The sequence below is a fragment of the Trachemys scripta genome, chromosome 3, assembly GCF_013100865.1.
Source record: "Trachemys scripta elegans isolate TJP31775 chromosome 3, CAS_Tse_1.0, whole genome shotgun sequence".
NCBI lineage: Eukaryota > Metazoa > Chordata > Testudines > Emydidae > Trachemys > Trachemys scripta.
In genome coordinates, this window is record NC_048300.1 from 78,011,681 (window position 1) to 78,027,621 (window position 15,941).

The following is a 15,941-nucleotide window of genomic DNA, read 5'->3' on the forward strand; positions in this document are numbered from 1 at the left end:
AAATGGACATGCTACTGCTAACTGAAATCAGGAACGAGTCTGGATAAGGTTGACTGTTCTGATTTCTACCTCTAAGCAAGATCACTAGTAAAAAGTCTTAATTTTTATAAATTCCACCCCTCCCCCCATCTTGATTGCAAACCAAGTCTTTAAATGTCATCCTACATATTGTGAAATAGAAATATATCTTTAAACCCCATGGAAGCTATGCAGATGCGTCTGGAGCTGTACAATAGACAGTATCACTGTATGTGTCGTGGGCGCAGAACAGAAAAGAGGTTGTATCCTTTTGTTAGATATGTTTACATGACTGTGTGCCAAAGTTATTTACTGTGATTTAATTATTTTTAAAGTATCAGGATTATTATGAGCCCCTTTTTAAGAAAGGTAAAATTCCTAAGAACCCCTGAATCAAATTGTGATGGAGTCTTCTCTGAAAGATCTTTTCTTATAGTCTTCAAAGCAAAAATGATGGTACCTGTGAGCTTGTTTTGCAAATTTTCAAAATATAGTTTGGAAATTTGTCTTTTCAGTTGGTTTAAAAAGAAATCTGCTGTACAGAGCTTGTACTTCGTTCATTTTATAGATGGAAACCATCCTTGAAAACTTTAACTTAAATAAAGAAAATTACTTTATAGATAAGATTGTGGTTGATGCTATAATTATTTGGTTTCATGCACCCAGAATCTGGCAGCTGTTTCCAAATGCTTTGATCCATTTGACTGTTTCATGAGTGTCTTTAAAAAAAAAAAAAAAAAAAAAAAAAAATTTACAGGTGTCTTCACTGGAGAAAAGTTATATGTAAGTGAGTTTAAATGTTAACCTGTAGGAAACTCTTATCAAGGGTGTATTTTCCTCTTCAGGACCAGTTTCCTGGCTCTCTGTGGCCTCTAAAGAGTGCTGTTGTGGGCATGAAAGTCTTTTACTGCTGGGAGTTTCAGGAGGATCAGGGTCCTGCTTCATTCCTCCAACATACCTGGTTTCCCTGATTCTTCCAGCAGGGAGGAACAGCATCTGGCAACACTAGCAGCAGAGATTTAGATAGGTGGGGAAAATGAGGTTCTCTAATGAGGCAAATGGGAGGGAATAACAGTGGCAGGGATAGAGCTCTTGCAGGGGCATTCACTTGGGGTGAGACTTTCAACAGTGCTTAGTGTTGGTCTAGCTCAGCTCAGGAATCATGCCAATGCTGGGCCCCTCGGAAAACCCTAACCCCCCAAGGCATCACACTGAGAACTTTCTGGACAAAGTCCAGAGTGAATTGGAGAACACCCTTGCTGTTCATTCACCAGTCAGCACTGCTAATCAGAGTTCCCAGGGCCAGTCCCCACTGACATAAATAGCAAAACTCCCATTGTCCTTCATGGGCCCTTAGTTTGCTGGAGGGAAAATATAAACAAAGCCATGTGGTCCCTGAGGAGATGACACCTAACCTATCCAGCCCTGCTAGGTGATTGTGGGGCTACACCAGAATTTAAGCACTGCCACCATCTTAACCACCCCTACCTCTGAGACATAAATCATTATCCCTCTGTGTACTGGAATCCTGTAATATCAGTGGGTAAAAACAGACCTTTATAGAAGACATTACTGAGCTATATTCATATTTGGGTGAAAACAAATAACCCTGTCAAATGACAGTAAACAAAAGAGACTTTTTTTCTTTTTCATTTAGAAGTTATATTAAAACATAGGGATTACATGAGACAAAAAGTTGCAATTTTTCTACATTTTCAAACTGTATGCAAAGAGTGGCCATGTCCACTTTTATATACCGGTATATCAAATTTAATATACACTGCCAAGTGGAATTGTATCCCATACTGCTTGGCGTGAAAATGTAATTAAGTAACCTGTATAGTATTTGATACAAATTTATCCTGCCTCTACATCAAACTCAGTCTTCCCCCGAATAATCTATGTAGTTCTTCCATCTATGAGAAATCTCTGATGTTCCATCTCTGTGCTGATTTCTGAAAATCTTGACAACCAATAAATATAACTATTACAAATTAAATATTCATTTAGATCTAATTAATTCTCTAACAATTCTGTATTCCAAAATACTCATTTGAGACTCTTGATTCATTTTCAGTGCTGAATTCAAATGTCTGAATAATAGATTTCCATTAACTGCTTTTCTATCTTTTTATTGAATGTAGGGCTGTCAAGCAATTTAAAAAAATCATGATTAATCATGTGATTAAAAAAAATTGTGTGATTAAACAATAATAGAATACCATTTATTTAAATATTTTTGGATGTTTTCTACATTTTCTACAACGTCAAACTTTATAGCCTACAAGTCCAATCAGTCCTATTTCTTGCTCAGCCAATTGTTCAAACAAACAGGTATGTTTACATTTGCAGAAGATAATGCTGCCTGCTTCTTGTTTATAATGTTACCTGAAAGTGAGAACAGGCGTTTGCATGGCACTGTTGTAGCCGGCGCCGCAAGATATTTACATGACATATGCGCTAAAGATTGTCCCCTGATGCTTCAACCACCATTCCAGAGAACAGGCGTCCATGCTTATGACAGATTCTGCTAGATAACGATCCAAAGCAAGTTTATTTTCATCATCTGAATCAGATGCCGCCTGCAGAAGGTTGTTTTTCTTTCTTGGTGGTTAGGGTTCTGTAGTTTCCGCATTGGAGTGTTGCTCTTTTAAGACTTCTGAAAGCATGCTTCGCACCTCGTCCCTCTCAGATTTTGGAAGGCACTTCAGATTCTTAAATCTTGGGTCAAGTACTGTAGCTATCTTTAGAAATTTCATATTGGTATCATCTTTGCAGTTTGTCAAATTTGCAGTGAAAGTGTTCTTAAAATGAACATGTGCTGGGTCATCATCCAAGACTGCTATAACACAAAATATATGCAGATTGAGGGTAAAACAGCAGGAGACATACAATTCTACCCAAGGAGTTCAGTCACAAATTTAATGAAGGCATTATTTTTTAACGAGCGCCATCAGCATGGAAGCATGTCCTCTGGAACGATGGCCGAAGCAAGAAGAGGAATAATCTTGAGCGCATCTGGCACATAAATATCTTGCAATGCCAGCTACAAAAGTGTTATACGAACACCTGTTCTCACTTTCAGGTGACATAGCAGAAGCAGGCAGCATTACCTCCCATAAATGTAAACAAACTTGTTTCTCTTAGCGATTGGCTGAACAAGAAGTAGGACTGAGTGGACTTGTAGGCTCTAAAGTTTTACATAACTGCACTCAAAAATAAAATGTAACAAAAAATCTACATTTATAAGTTGCACTTTCACAATAAAGAGATTACACTTCAGTACTTGTATGAGGTGAATTGAAAAATACTACTACTTTTATCATTTTGGTGAAAACAATTTGATTTTGGCACATTAGTACAGGCTGAGACTAACAGCTTTTACGTTACACTTCCTCAGGTCTAATGTAACTCCCCACCATCGCACCCGCACACACACAGTGCTTCCTATGGGCACTATACTGAGAAAATAGGACTTGATGTACTGAATACCCACAGCTGCCACACGATTGGATTAAACCTTGTCAAATGAGGAGTCCTCCCCTAGTTTAACAACAACTCCGGTCAGCCAAGCCACATTTCTGTGGGCAAGTCTGCATTTCTTCTGCAGCGCAGTGTTGCTGCTGAGTTGGCCATGTCTCAAGTTACCCCCATGTATCACTCTGGTCAGCTCAGGTACATGCAAAGGTAACCATGGACTGTAGTGCTCCACTGACCCAGGGCCAGTCTGCTCCAGAACAGTCTCCACAGAGCAACTTAGAGCAGCCTAAGGGCTGCTTGTGACTCCAAGGGGCTGTTCTGGCAGCTGGGGTTGCTGTGGTACCCTTCCCAGCTCCCTGTGCACTGGCTGCAGGAAGTGGGGAGGAGCTACAGCAGCTCAGTCCCCCTTATACAAGAGATGTTTGGGGGTGAGTTAAGCCATCATTAGGGCAGTTGACTTAGCCCCTTGTGTCTGCTGCTGTGGAAAATATGGCTGAGGGGCCCATTCTCCTCTCTGCCCACGTATGCCACTGTGGTGGCGGTGTACAGGGGCCATTAAAGTGCTTTTTAAGCTGATCTAACTATCTTTCCAGGGAGCTGATGCATGATTCCTGAACAGTTGGGGTTGGCAATGCTCTCATGCTGTAGCAGCCCCTAGGCAGCCCTCAGGAGGCTGCTGTAAATTAGAGCTGGGGGCGGGAAGGGGGAAAAGACACATTGATCCCTTCAGCAGCATAAAATCTGGGTGGCACAGATGTGGCACAATGCTACCTCTGCCAACCCTCCCCTCCCCACCAGGCTGTGTTCTGTGCTGCCCCTCCCTGAGCACAGAATCCATCCCATCTAAACCTGACACTGGGGGCCAGGCAGCATAGGCAGATCCATCCTGTTTAGCCTGGAAAACACCCCCTGTTCTGTATATGAGGCATTTCCTTGTTTTGAATGCAGAAAGGCGGCTTTGTGCCCACCTATTGGAAGTAAATCCATGCGATGACTCTACCCTGTTGCCGCAGGGGCTGCATTTCTCTTAACAAGATAATGCCGCAAATCCACGCCCAGTTGTTTGAATCATGACATGTAAGCTCCTAGGACAGCAGCAGCAAGAAATAAAAATCCAATTCACCACTGCTTTTCATTAGCCAAGTAACACGGGGTTAAGCTTTCTCACACAATAAAATGCTGCAGGCGCTGTAGTTAAAGGGACTCAACAATTGGAAAAAAAAAATCACATTTTCATCTGAAAATGTTGCACCTGATATGGCTTTAAGTAACCCCCTAAGCTTATCAGGAGAGAGACAGATTTGCCAAATATTCATTTTCCCCTCTCTGTTTTCCAGTTTGTTCCCATTCTGAATTTGACAGGCCTTTGGGGCTTGTCAGTTTCACTGATTTCTGGATGGATAGTTGCATCACGCTCCTGCACTGCTCTGAAAGGAGCTCACAGCCACAGTCTGCAAAAGGGTGTTTCTCAGGAGCGGCAGCAAAGCTGACTTTTGTAAAGAGTGCTCGGTGCACAAGAAAAACACTTTACTTACAGTACTGCAGGCTGAGAACCTGCTGCTTTCTTTAGCTACATAAAAATGGGGGGGGGGGAACAGAGTAATCAAACAGGAAGTAAGATGGGAGTGGAGCATGGATCCAACCCATAATACTCTGAGTAACCAGTTAACCCCTTGATGACCACTTGACTACTCACCCCTTTAATTTGCATCCTGGATGTAGTCTTTTAAATCAGTGGTTCTCAATCAGGAGCCTGGGGGCTATGAGCAGGTTTCAGGGGGGGCCACCAAGCAGGACCATCATTAGACTTGCTGGGGCCCAGGGCAGAAAGCCAAAGCCCCATTGCATGGGGCTGAAGTCTGGGACCCTAACCCTCAGCACCTGGGCTGAAGCTGAAGCCTGAGCAATGTAGCTTTGCAAGGGCCCCTGTGGTGTGGGGCTTTGGGCAATTGCCCTATTTGCTACCCCCCAACAGTGGCTCTGGCTTTTATATGCAGAAAACCAGTTATTGTAGCACAGGTGGGCTGTGGAGTTTTATAGCGGGGGGTGGCTCAGAAAGAAAAAGGTTGAAAACCTCTGTTTTAAATAACCAGGGTCTCTTCTCTCTCACACAGGATTGTATCTTTCATTGGCAGCCAGAGACTGACTTCCCCTAATCTCTGCCTAACAGATTTGGCCTTGGTTCCCAGATCACTGGAACTGGGAACTTTTTCTTTTGGCTTTTATATTTTACAGCAACAAGCACAGAACTGACCACATGGATGAGTTCCCCGGTGTAGGTTTGCAGAGTCTCTCCTGCGTTCACTAGTGGGCTCGGTCCTGCTTGGCACTGCTGATATGTATATTCATTGACTGCAGTAGCTGAAGCCCCTAAATCTACTTCCATATGTACTAAAACAACAAGGAGTCTAGTGGCACCTTAAAGACTAACAGATTTATTTGGGCATAAGCTTTCGTGGGTAAAAACCTCACTTCTTCAGATGCAGCATAAAATCTGGGTGGCACAGATGTGGTACAATGCTACCTCTGCAGTTCCCCCTACACATCTGAAGAAGTGAGGTTTTTACCCATGAAAGCTTATGCCCAAATAAATCTGTTAGTCTTTAAGGTGTCACCAGACTCCTTGTTGTTTTTGTAGATACAGACTAACACGGCTACTTCCTGATACTTGACTTCTATATGTACTGACTGTTTAACTCTACCATTACTTCATAGGATCCCACTTTCTTCCCTTTTAGACAGTACATAGTGTGCACCTCCTCCTCTGTCTTCCCCCACAAGATAAAAAGCCGCCTGCTTGCTTCCTTTGCCTCTGGTCTTTTGGGGTCTGCCCTCAAGGACTTGATGCCGTTTGATAGTTGCCTTTGCTGGCTAAGTGTCCAATCTCTAGGCATTAATGACACTGGGCTGTTTTAAATTTACAAACTGATGCAAAACGAGCTCCTCCACTGTGGAAACCCCCTCAGGAGCTTGAGTCCCTTCCAATCCGTGATACATTTTGTTTATTGAGTCAGTTTGATTATCCCTGCATTCCAAGTACAAATCTTACAAGTTTTTCACTGCTGCTGCCGTTGTTTTGGCTAATTCTACAGCTTTGGACCAGGTTAAGTTCCCACTGCCAGCAAGTGTCTTTGTGGCATTACTAATGAGAGAATTCAAACAAATCTATCCTGCCACGTAGACCCTAGGACATTTCCAAATGAGCAATATTCTGTTCATCTTGTTGACTCTGCCACATACCCAGCAATGCTTTCACCTTTCCCCCTCATTCTAGTATGAAACGTGAAATGTTTCACAGCAACATCTGGCTTTGGTGTGCAGTGGTTGTGATGGGGGTGTTCCCCCACAGCTGAACTGAAGGGGTTAAGGGAGGCTAAAATGGGCCAATTAACTGCATAGGCTGCACCTGGAGGGGAGCCAGGGCTCAATAATGCTTAATTAAGGATGAAGCTCACCTGGGCTGGCACAGGCAGGGCTTCTGTCAGGCTAGGAACAGAAAGGGGCTGCAGGGGGAAAGTGTCTGCAGTGACTCCCTTACAGGAGGGAGGTTTGTTAGAGATTATCAAGGCCTGCCAAGAAGCCAAAGGGAGAAATAGCCACAGGGAGTGGAGGAAGCTCAGATGGGTGGTAAACCCAGAGGTGGCAAAGGTTTGAAAGAGGAAGCTGCAGAAATCCTTGGGAAGTAGCAACCAGGGCTGGGTGTAAGTAGACCATAGGTCCCTGGTCTTGAACCTAGAGTAGAGGGCAGAGCTGGGTTTTTCCTACTAGCCCTGGGAAGTGGCACAGCCTTGGTCATAAAACACAGGCCTGCCTGGAACAGCATCTTGTCCAGAGAGACCTTGATAGATCCCCGGAAGGGGAGAACTAAAGTGATCTGGGCTGAGTCACAAAGATAAAGACCACCCAGAGTCCTGGACGGTATGATTGAGACAACAGGTGACTATGGAAGGGGCATCTAACTGTGGCGAGCTAATTCCCAGATGGGCTGCTAGAAGGCGTGCAAGTGGTGAGTAGTGAACCCTGTTACCTTGCTTGGTTAAGATCTTTTGCAGGTTTTCAGAACTCTTATTGCCTGGTTTCTGAGGCTAGAACAAACTCCTTAAGAGGGAGTAAGTTTTACTGCCATAGGCGCTGGTGAAAATGGCTTTCTGTTTGTCCTTGTCTGTCATCTAATTTACAAGGGAATGGTGGCCTAATCTTTCAGTGTATTGCTGTTAATCCTCATTTTCTGATTAAATGCCTCAATTTCCCCATAAATTGCCATTCTTACCTTTTTCTTCCTCACCACATTTGTCAGGGGACCACTCTGTGGACAAGGAACACTTCACCTACAGTACTGCAGGCTGGGAACAGGCTGCTTTATTCAACCACATAATGAGCTGAGAGGGGGAAAACGCATACTAGCTAAAGCTGGCATCACCCAGTTAACCCCATGAGGTTCACTTTCCTACGCAGGACTGAAGGCTCAGCAGGCAGGTGTGTGCAGACATCAAAAACAAAGGAGAGAGGATGGCTGGACCTGAGTCTGTTGTTTGGTGTTGCTCATAGACCCTTGCTTGGATGGAGTACAGCCTTGGGCCTCTCCCTCATGTTCACAGATTGGAGCTAGACAGCTGTGCTGGAGGGAGGGTAAGCTACCCCTTTTCAAAAGATAAGGTAATGGCTGCTGAGTGGACAAGCTCCCTTCAATGGGGATTTGTGACCTTGGAGTCAGTAGACACATAGGCGCCGACTCCGTGGGTGTTCTGGGGCTGGAGCACCCATGGGGGAAAAATTAGTGGGTGCTCTGCACCCACCAGCAGCCAAGTTCCCTTCCCCCCGCCCCATCTCCTTCTCAGCCTCCTCCCCTGAGCGTGCCACGTCCCCGCTCCTCTGCCTACCTCCCAGTGCTTCTCGCCAGCCACTGCCAGACAGCTGTTTGGCCGCTCCGGGAGGTAGGGGGAGGAGCGGGAACATGGCATGCTCAGGAGAGGAGGTGGGGCTGAGGTGGGGATTTGGGGAAGGAGTCGGAATAGGGGCAGGGAGGGGGCGGAGTTGGGGTGGGGCTGGAGGCAGAGTGGGGTTGAGCACCCACCAGTGGGAGCAGAAGTCAGCGCCTATGAGTAGACATACTGGTTCCAGGCAGTATTGCTCAGGTGAACTTCCTTCCCCTTCCCCCAGAGCAAATCTGGCTCTAAGTGCCACAACTGCAGGGGCAGCTCCAGGCACCAGCGCAGCAAGCGAGTGCCTGGGGCGGCAAGCCGGGGGCGCGGCAGTCAGGCAGTCTTCGGTGGCATGCCTACGGGAGGTCCGCCAGTCCCGGGGCTTCGGTGGCGGGTACGCCGAAGGCACGGGACCAGCAGATCACCTGCAGAAACCCTGCCGAATCCGCGTTAACAGCGGACCGGCCGAAGGCCGCGTGACTACCGTGCTTGGGGTGGCAAAAATCATAGAGCTGTCCCTGCACAACTGAGCCCTAAATTCAAAGGCTCAAGTCTGTCGACCTAAACATCCTTTGCATTGTGCACTCATGTTCCCCAGCCTCACTCTCAGGAGCTGCCAGAGGAGCCAATTCTGCAGCCAAGGCCTTTGTACTGAGAGAGCCCAGCTGCTGATCTCGGGGGGGGGGGGTCATTTCAGGAAGCAACAACAGAAACATTTAGCACTGGCCGGGGTCTAACAATAGGAGTGGCAGCTTCTCCGCTCTCATAATTAGATCCCATCGGACCATTCAAGTCTTTGGACAGAGTGCCTCTGCTTGTCTGTCACTCATCAGATCAGCGAAGGCAGGAGCACACTGTGCAGCGTAAATGCTACTTTTAAAATTGGTCTAGTGCACAAAAGCTTGAAATTGGTTGTAGTCATCCCAATTAAAAGAGAATCCTCATAAATATTGATGACTTATTAAAGCCGTCTGGCTGCTGTTTACTTTATCAACCTCAGCCAACGTTGTGAATATAGATATTCAGCAACTTGTATGACAGCCAACTGAAATATATATTTCAGAAGCATTGTAATAGCTTCTCCAGTGCTGCATTGCATTGAGCCAACTCCTGGTTAAAGCTATGAATGATTTTCTGATTAAACTAACTGGTTATATTTTATTTTACTGATTTGATTGTTAGACTTGATTTGCAGCATTTAATACTAATGATTGCTCAGTTTTGCTGCAGACCGTAGATTGTTACAGGGGCAGATGTAAGGGTCAGAGCGTGGTTAGCAAACATGCCGCATGGGGTCCAACAGACTAAGGTAGAACATCCAAGCCATCAAAGACAGGTTGATTTTTGCTCAATGTATGTCCTCGCTTCTCCTGCATTCAGCAACAGTTTCATCTTCTAGGCCAGGGGTTCTCCCAACGTAATTTTTGGTGGCCTCAGAGTGCGGCTACCAACTCTTGCTGGTGGCCGCTCTGCAAATTTTTCCTAAAATACTTAATTAACTTTAGGAAAAACAAGTAAATATGCACATATATATGTGTCCATATAATTGTAATTTATTTATGTAGGGTTTTTTTTGCGGACTCAATAACAATAATGTACAGTTGTCTCTATTCTTTACTGGACCTAAACAGAATAGAAACAAAAATAAGGTGCTTTGCATGTTTTTGATTTTTTTTTTTAAAGACTTGCTAGCTAGTAAGTCTGCTACTGTGAAGAGTGACATTTGTATATTTGTTAATATCACTGTTCACAGCAGACTTACTCAGCCCTGGCAAGCTGGGGGACAAATTAATCCCTGGATGAGGAGGTGGGGAAGGGGGCAGGGGCAATGGGGGTCTGGAGGAGGCAGCGGGGGTCGAAGTGATGGTAGGGAGTGAGTCCAGGGATAGCGTCCAAAACCCTGCAGCTGGGGGACAGAGCCCTCTGCTGCATGGCCAGAACCTGCTGCCCACCACCCCAGGGCGGAAGCCTGAAGCTGGAGCCCCACCTCCCCTGGGAAGGTGGAGAACTCACACTGGTTGCCTGTTCCTACGGTGTTTGTGGCTCTGGAAGGGGGTAGGAATCAACCCCTGCAGGCAGCCCCAGGGGAGGAGTCACTGCTTTGCCAACACCCCTCCACCCCTAATTACAGCCCGGGAGGCTGTGACTGCAAGAAAAGCCCCTGTGGCCGCATTTGAGAAACACTGTTCTAGGCATTCCAATTATACAGTGAATATTTAGTATCCTTGCCTCACTGGCTTTTGTTCGAACTGCCCAGCTAATCTTGCAGAGTGCCTTTAGATATAAAGGTCTCCTTTCATCAACTACATCAATCCTGTCAACTTCATGGGCATGAAGTACATCATCAAGTTCCTCTTCCCTTTGCGAGACTGTACAGTTTGAAGATAAGGATAATTGTTAGATTTAATCATTAGTTTTTCCTATCAATGATTAGTCTGCAAAATATATAAATATTTCCTGAAAAGTTAAGAAGAAAAGGCCAGTCTGGATCTGAAGGTTATCTTCAGCAGCATGAAGCAAAACTACATTAATTTGATGTGCTGGGCAATGGATGTATGGTACCCACATGTTGCATCCCTTGCCTGAAAGATATTTTCTCATTTTTGCTTGCAGACTGCATCTGCAATCACAGGTGCTGATTTTTTTGTTTTTGCCAGTGGACGCTCCTCTCTGCCTCCTTCCCCCCTCCCCCTGCAAGTTGTGGGCGGAGCAGGGGCGGTACCTTGTGGGAAGAGGCTGAGTGGGGGCAGGGCCTCAGGAAAGAACAGTGGGGTCAGGAAGAGGCTGAGTGAGGATGGGGCTTTGGGGCAGAGAGAAGGGTGGGGCCATGGTCCGGGCGCCAGGGCCCACAAAAGACTAATCTGGCCTTATGGGTGCTGAGCACCCTTTTTTTGTGGGTGTTTGAGCCCCAGAGCACTCTGAATCTGTACTGATGTCTGCAATGACAGTAAAAAAATTAGCTTCTTTGCAGCTATTAAGTAAGTGCCTCCTGCTTTCTGATGCTAAAAGACTTAAATTCATCATTAATTGTCTTGGGGTATGTCTACACTACGAAATTAGTTCGAATTTATAGAAGCCGGTTTTATTGAAATCGGTTGTATACAGCCGATTGTGTATGTCCACACAATAAAATGCTCTAGGTGCTCTAGTCGGCAGACCGCGTCCACAGTACGAGACTAGCGTCGACTTCCGGAGCATTGCACTATGGGTAGCTATCCCACAGCTATCCCACAGTTCCCGCAGTCTCTGCCGCCCCTTGGAATTCTGGGTTGAGATCCCAATGCCCGGATGATGCAAAACAGTGTCGCGGGCGGTTCTGGGTACATGTCGTCAGGCCCCTCCCTCCCCCGTCACAGCAACGGCAGACAATAGATTCGCGCCTTTTTATCTGGGTTACCTGTGCAGACAACATGGAGCCCGCTCAGCACAGCTGAGCTCACCATCACCATATGTCCTCTGGGTGCCGGCAGACGTGGGACTGCATTGCTACACAGCAGCAGCTGCTAACTGCCTTTTGGCGGTAGACGGTGCAGTAGACTGGTAGCCTTCATCGGCGATCTGGGTGCTGGCAGCCGTGGGGCTTGCCTTTTGGCAGTAAATGGTGTATTATGACTGTTAGCCGGCCTATTACAAGTCGGGTCATCGCACGTTAGCAGAGTCTTCCCTGAGCAGCAGCTCGTACAATAGGCCTGAAGACCATCGTCATACACCGCCCAGTATTTGCTGCCAAGCACCCAGAAAGATGCCGAGGGCTATCAGTCACGCTGCACTGTCGTCTTAAGATGTAAAAAATAGATTTTCTCTGTATTCATTTGCTTCCCCCTCCCTCCGTCAACAGGGTTTTCAGTTTAATCTTTGGGGGGGACCAGTCTGTGACAGTTGTTTGTGTCTCTCCCTGATGCACAGCCACCGTTCTTTATTTTAATTCCCTGTGCCTGTACGCCATGTCGTCACTCGGCCCCCCTCCCTCCTTCCCCTAGGCCGTCAGATACTACGTTTGCGCCACAGCTCGAGCCGAGAAGCGGTTCGCGCCTTTTCTTTGAATTCTGGGTTGAGATCCCAATGCCCGGATGATGCAAAACAGTGTCGCGGGCGGTTCTGGGTACATGTCGTCAGGCCCCTCCCCCCTCGTCACAGCAACGGCAGACAATAGATTTGCGCCTTTTTACCTGGGTTACCTGTGCAGACAACATACCACGGCAAGCATGGAGCCCGCTCAGCTCAGCTGAGCTCACCGTCACCATATGTCCTCTGGGTGCCGGCAGACGTGGGACTGCATTGCTACACAGCAGCAGCTGCTAACTGCCTTTTGGCGGTAGACGGTGTAGCATGAGTGATAGCCGTGGGGCTGGCAGCCGTAGTGCTGCATTGCACCAGCCCCTTGCAGGCGATGGTATATTATGACTGGTACCCGTCGTCGTCGTACTGGTATGGCTGTCAATCATGGCCACCTGGGCAGACATGCTACTGTTTCGATGATGACGGTTACCAGTCATAATATACTATTTTCTGCCAATTGCCCAATATTGTCTGCTAAGCACCCAGAAGAGGCCGAGGGCGATGCTGGGTGCTGGCGGACGTGGGGCTGGCAGACGTGGGGCTGCATTGCTACACAGCAGCAGCCCCTTGCCTTTTGGCAGATGATGGCATATTATGATTGGTACCCGTCATCGTCATACTGGTATGGCTGTCACTCATGCTGCAGCGTCGGCTGCCACCTTAAGATGTAAAAAATAGATTTGTTCTGTGTTCATTTGCTTCCCCTTCCTCCGTGAAATCAACGGCCTGCTAAGCCCAGGGTTTCCAGTTTAATCTTTGGGGGGACCATTCTGTGTGACAGTTGTTTGTGTTTCTCCCTGTTCCTGTACCTGTACGCCATGTCGTCACTCGGCCCTCCCTCCCTCCCGCCCTCCTTCTCCTGGTCCATCAGATACTACTTTCGCGCCTTTTTTCTGACCAGGCGCCATAGCTAGCACTGGGATCATGGAGCCCGCTCAGATCACCGCGGCAATTATGAGCACTATGAACACCACGCGCATTGTCCTGGAGTACATGCAGAGCCAGAACATGCCAAGGCGAAACCCGGACCAGGCGAGGAGGCGATTGCAGCGCGGCGACGAGAGTGATGAGGAAATTGACATGGCCATAGACCTCTCACAAGGCACAGGCCCCAGCAATGTGGAAATCATGGTGTTACTGGGGCAGGTTGATACCGTGGAACGCCGATTCTGGGCCCGGGAAACAAGCACAGACTGGTGGGACCGCATCGTGCTGCAGGTATGGGACGATTCCCAGTGGCTGCGAAACTTTCGCATGCGTAAGGGCACTTTCATGGAACTTTGTGACTTGCTTTCCCCTGCCCTGAAACGCCAGGATACCAAGATGAGAGCAGCCCTCACAGTTGAGAAGCGAGTGGCAATAGCCCTGTGGAAGCTTGCAACGCCAGACAGCTACCGGTCAGTCGGGAATCAATTTGGAGTGGGCAAATCTACTGTGGGGGCTGCTGTGATCCAATTTGCCAGGGCAATGAAAGACCTGGTGATAGCAAGGGTAGTGACTCTGGGCAACGTGCAGTCAATAGTGGATGGTTTTGCTGAAATGGGATTCCCAAACTGTGGCGGGGCCATAGACGGAACCCATATCCCTATCTTGTCACCGGAGCACCAAGCCACCGACTACATAAACCGCAAGGGGTACTTTTCAATGCTGCTGCAAGCCCTGGTGGATCACAAGGGACGTTTCACCAACATCAACGTGGGATGGCCGGGAAAGGTACATGATGCTCGCGTCTTCAGGAACTCTGCTCTGTTTCGAAAGCTGGAGGAAGGGACTTTCTTCCCAGACCAGAAAGTGACCATTGGGGATGTTGAAATGCCTATCGTGATCCTTGGGGACCCAGCCTACCCCTTAATGCCATGGCTCATGAAGCCATACACAGGCAGCCTGGACAGGAGTCAGGACCTGTTCAACTACAGGCTGAGCAAGTGCCGAATGGTGGTGGAATGTGCATTTGGACGTTTAAAAGCGCGCTGGCGCAGCTTACTGACTCGCTCAGACCTCAGCGAAAAGAATATCCCCATTGTTATTGCTGCTTGCTGTGCGCTCCACAATATCTGTGAGAGTAAGGGGGAGACATTTATGGCGGGGTGGGAGGTTGAGGCAACTCGCCTGGCCGCTGATTACGCGCAGCCAGACACCAGGGCGGTTAGAGGAGCACAGCAGGGCGCGGTGCGCATCAGAGAAGCTTTGAAAACGAGTTTTGTGACTGGCCAGGCTACTGTGTGAAACTTCTGTTTGTTTCTCCTTGATGAACCCTCCAACCCCCCCCCCCCCCGACCCGGTTCACTCTACTTCCCTGTAAACCAACCACCCCACCCCACCCTCCCCTCCCCTCCCGCTTGCAGAGGCAATAAAGTCATTGTTTTTTCACATTCATGCATTCTTTATTAGTTCCTTACAGAGGTAGGGGGATAATTGCCAAGGTAGCAGGGATGGGTGGGGGAGGAGGGATGGAAAAGGACACACTGCATTTTAAAACTTTAACTCTTATTGAAGCCCAGCCTTCTGATGCTTGGGCGATCATCTGGGGTGGAGTGACTGGGTGGACGGAGGCCCCCCCACCGTGTTCTTGGGCGTCTGGGTGACAAGGCTATGGAACTTGGGGAGGAGGGCTGTTGGTTACACAGGGGCTGTAGCGGCGGTCTCTGCTCCTGCTGCCTTTCCTGCAACTCAACCATACGCTCGAGCATATCACTTTGATGCTCCAGCAGACGGAGCATTGCCTCTTGCCGTCTGTCTGCAAGCTGACGCCACCTATCGTCTTCAGCCCGCCACCTCTCCTCTCGTTCATGTTGGACTTTTCTCATCTCCGACATTGACTGCCTCCACGCATTCTGCTGTGCTCTATCAGCGTGGGAGGACATCTGCAGCTCCGTGAACATCTCGTCCCTCGTCTTACGTTTTCTCTTTCTAATGTTCACGAGCCTCTGCGAAGGAGAAACATTTGCAGCTGGTGGAGGAGAAGGGAGAGGTGGTTAAAAAAGACACATTTTAGGGAACAATGGGTACACTCTTTCATTACAAGGTCGCATATTTCGGCTTGCAGGCAGCCATCGTAGGCCACAGTGTTTTGGCTTATTTAACCTTCTTAACATGCGGGAAAGGTTGCAAACAGCAGCGCATTTCCCATCTCAAGGATGAATTGGGTTGTCCATTTAAAATGGGGTTTCAATGTAAAAGGAGGGGGCTGCGGTTTCCCGGTTAACATGCGGCACAAACACAAGTAAACCACCCCCCCCCCCCCCCCCCCCACACACACGATTCTCTGGGATGATCACTTCACCCCTCCCCCCCACCGCGTGGTTAACAGCGGGGAACATTTCTGGTCCGAATAGCAGGAACGGGCGCCTCTGAATGTCCCCCTTAATAAAATCACCCCATTTCAACCAGGAGAGCTTTCTGGAGATGTCCCTGGAGGATTTCCGCTCCATCCCCATACACGTTAACAGACTTGCTTGCTTT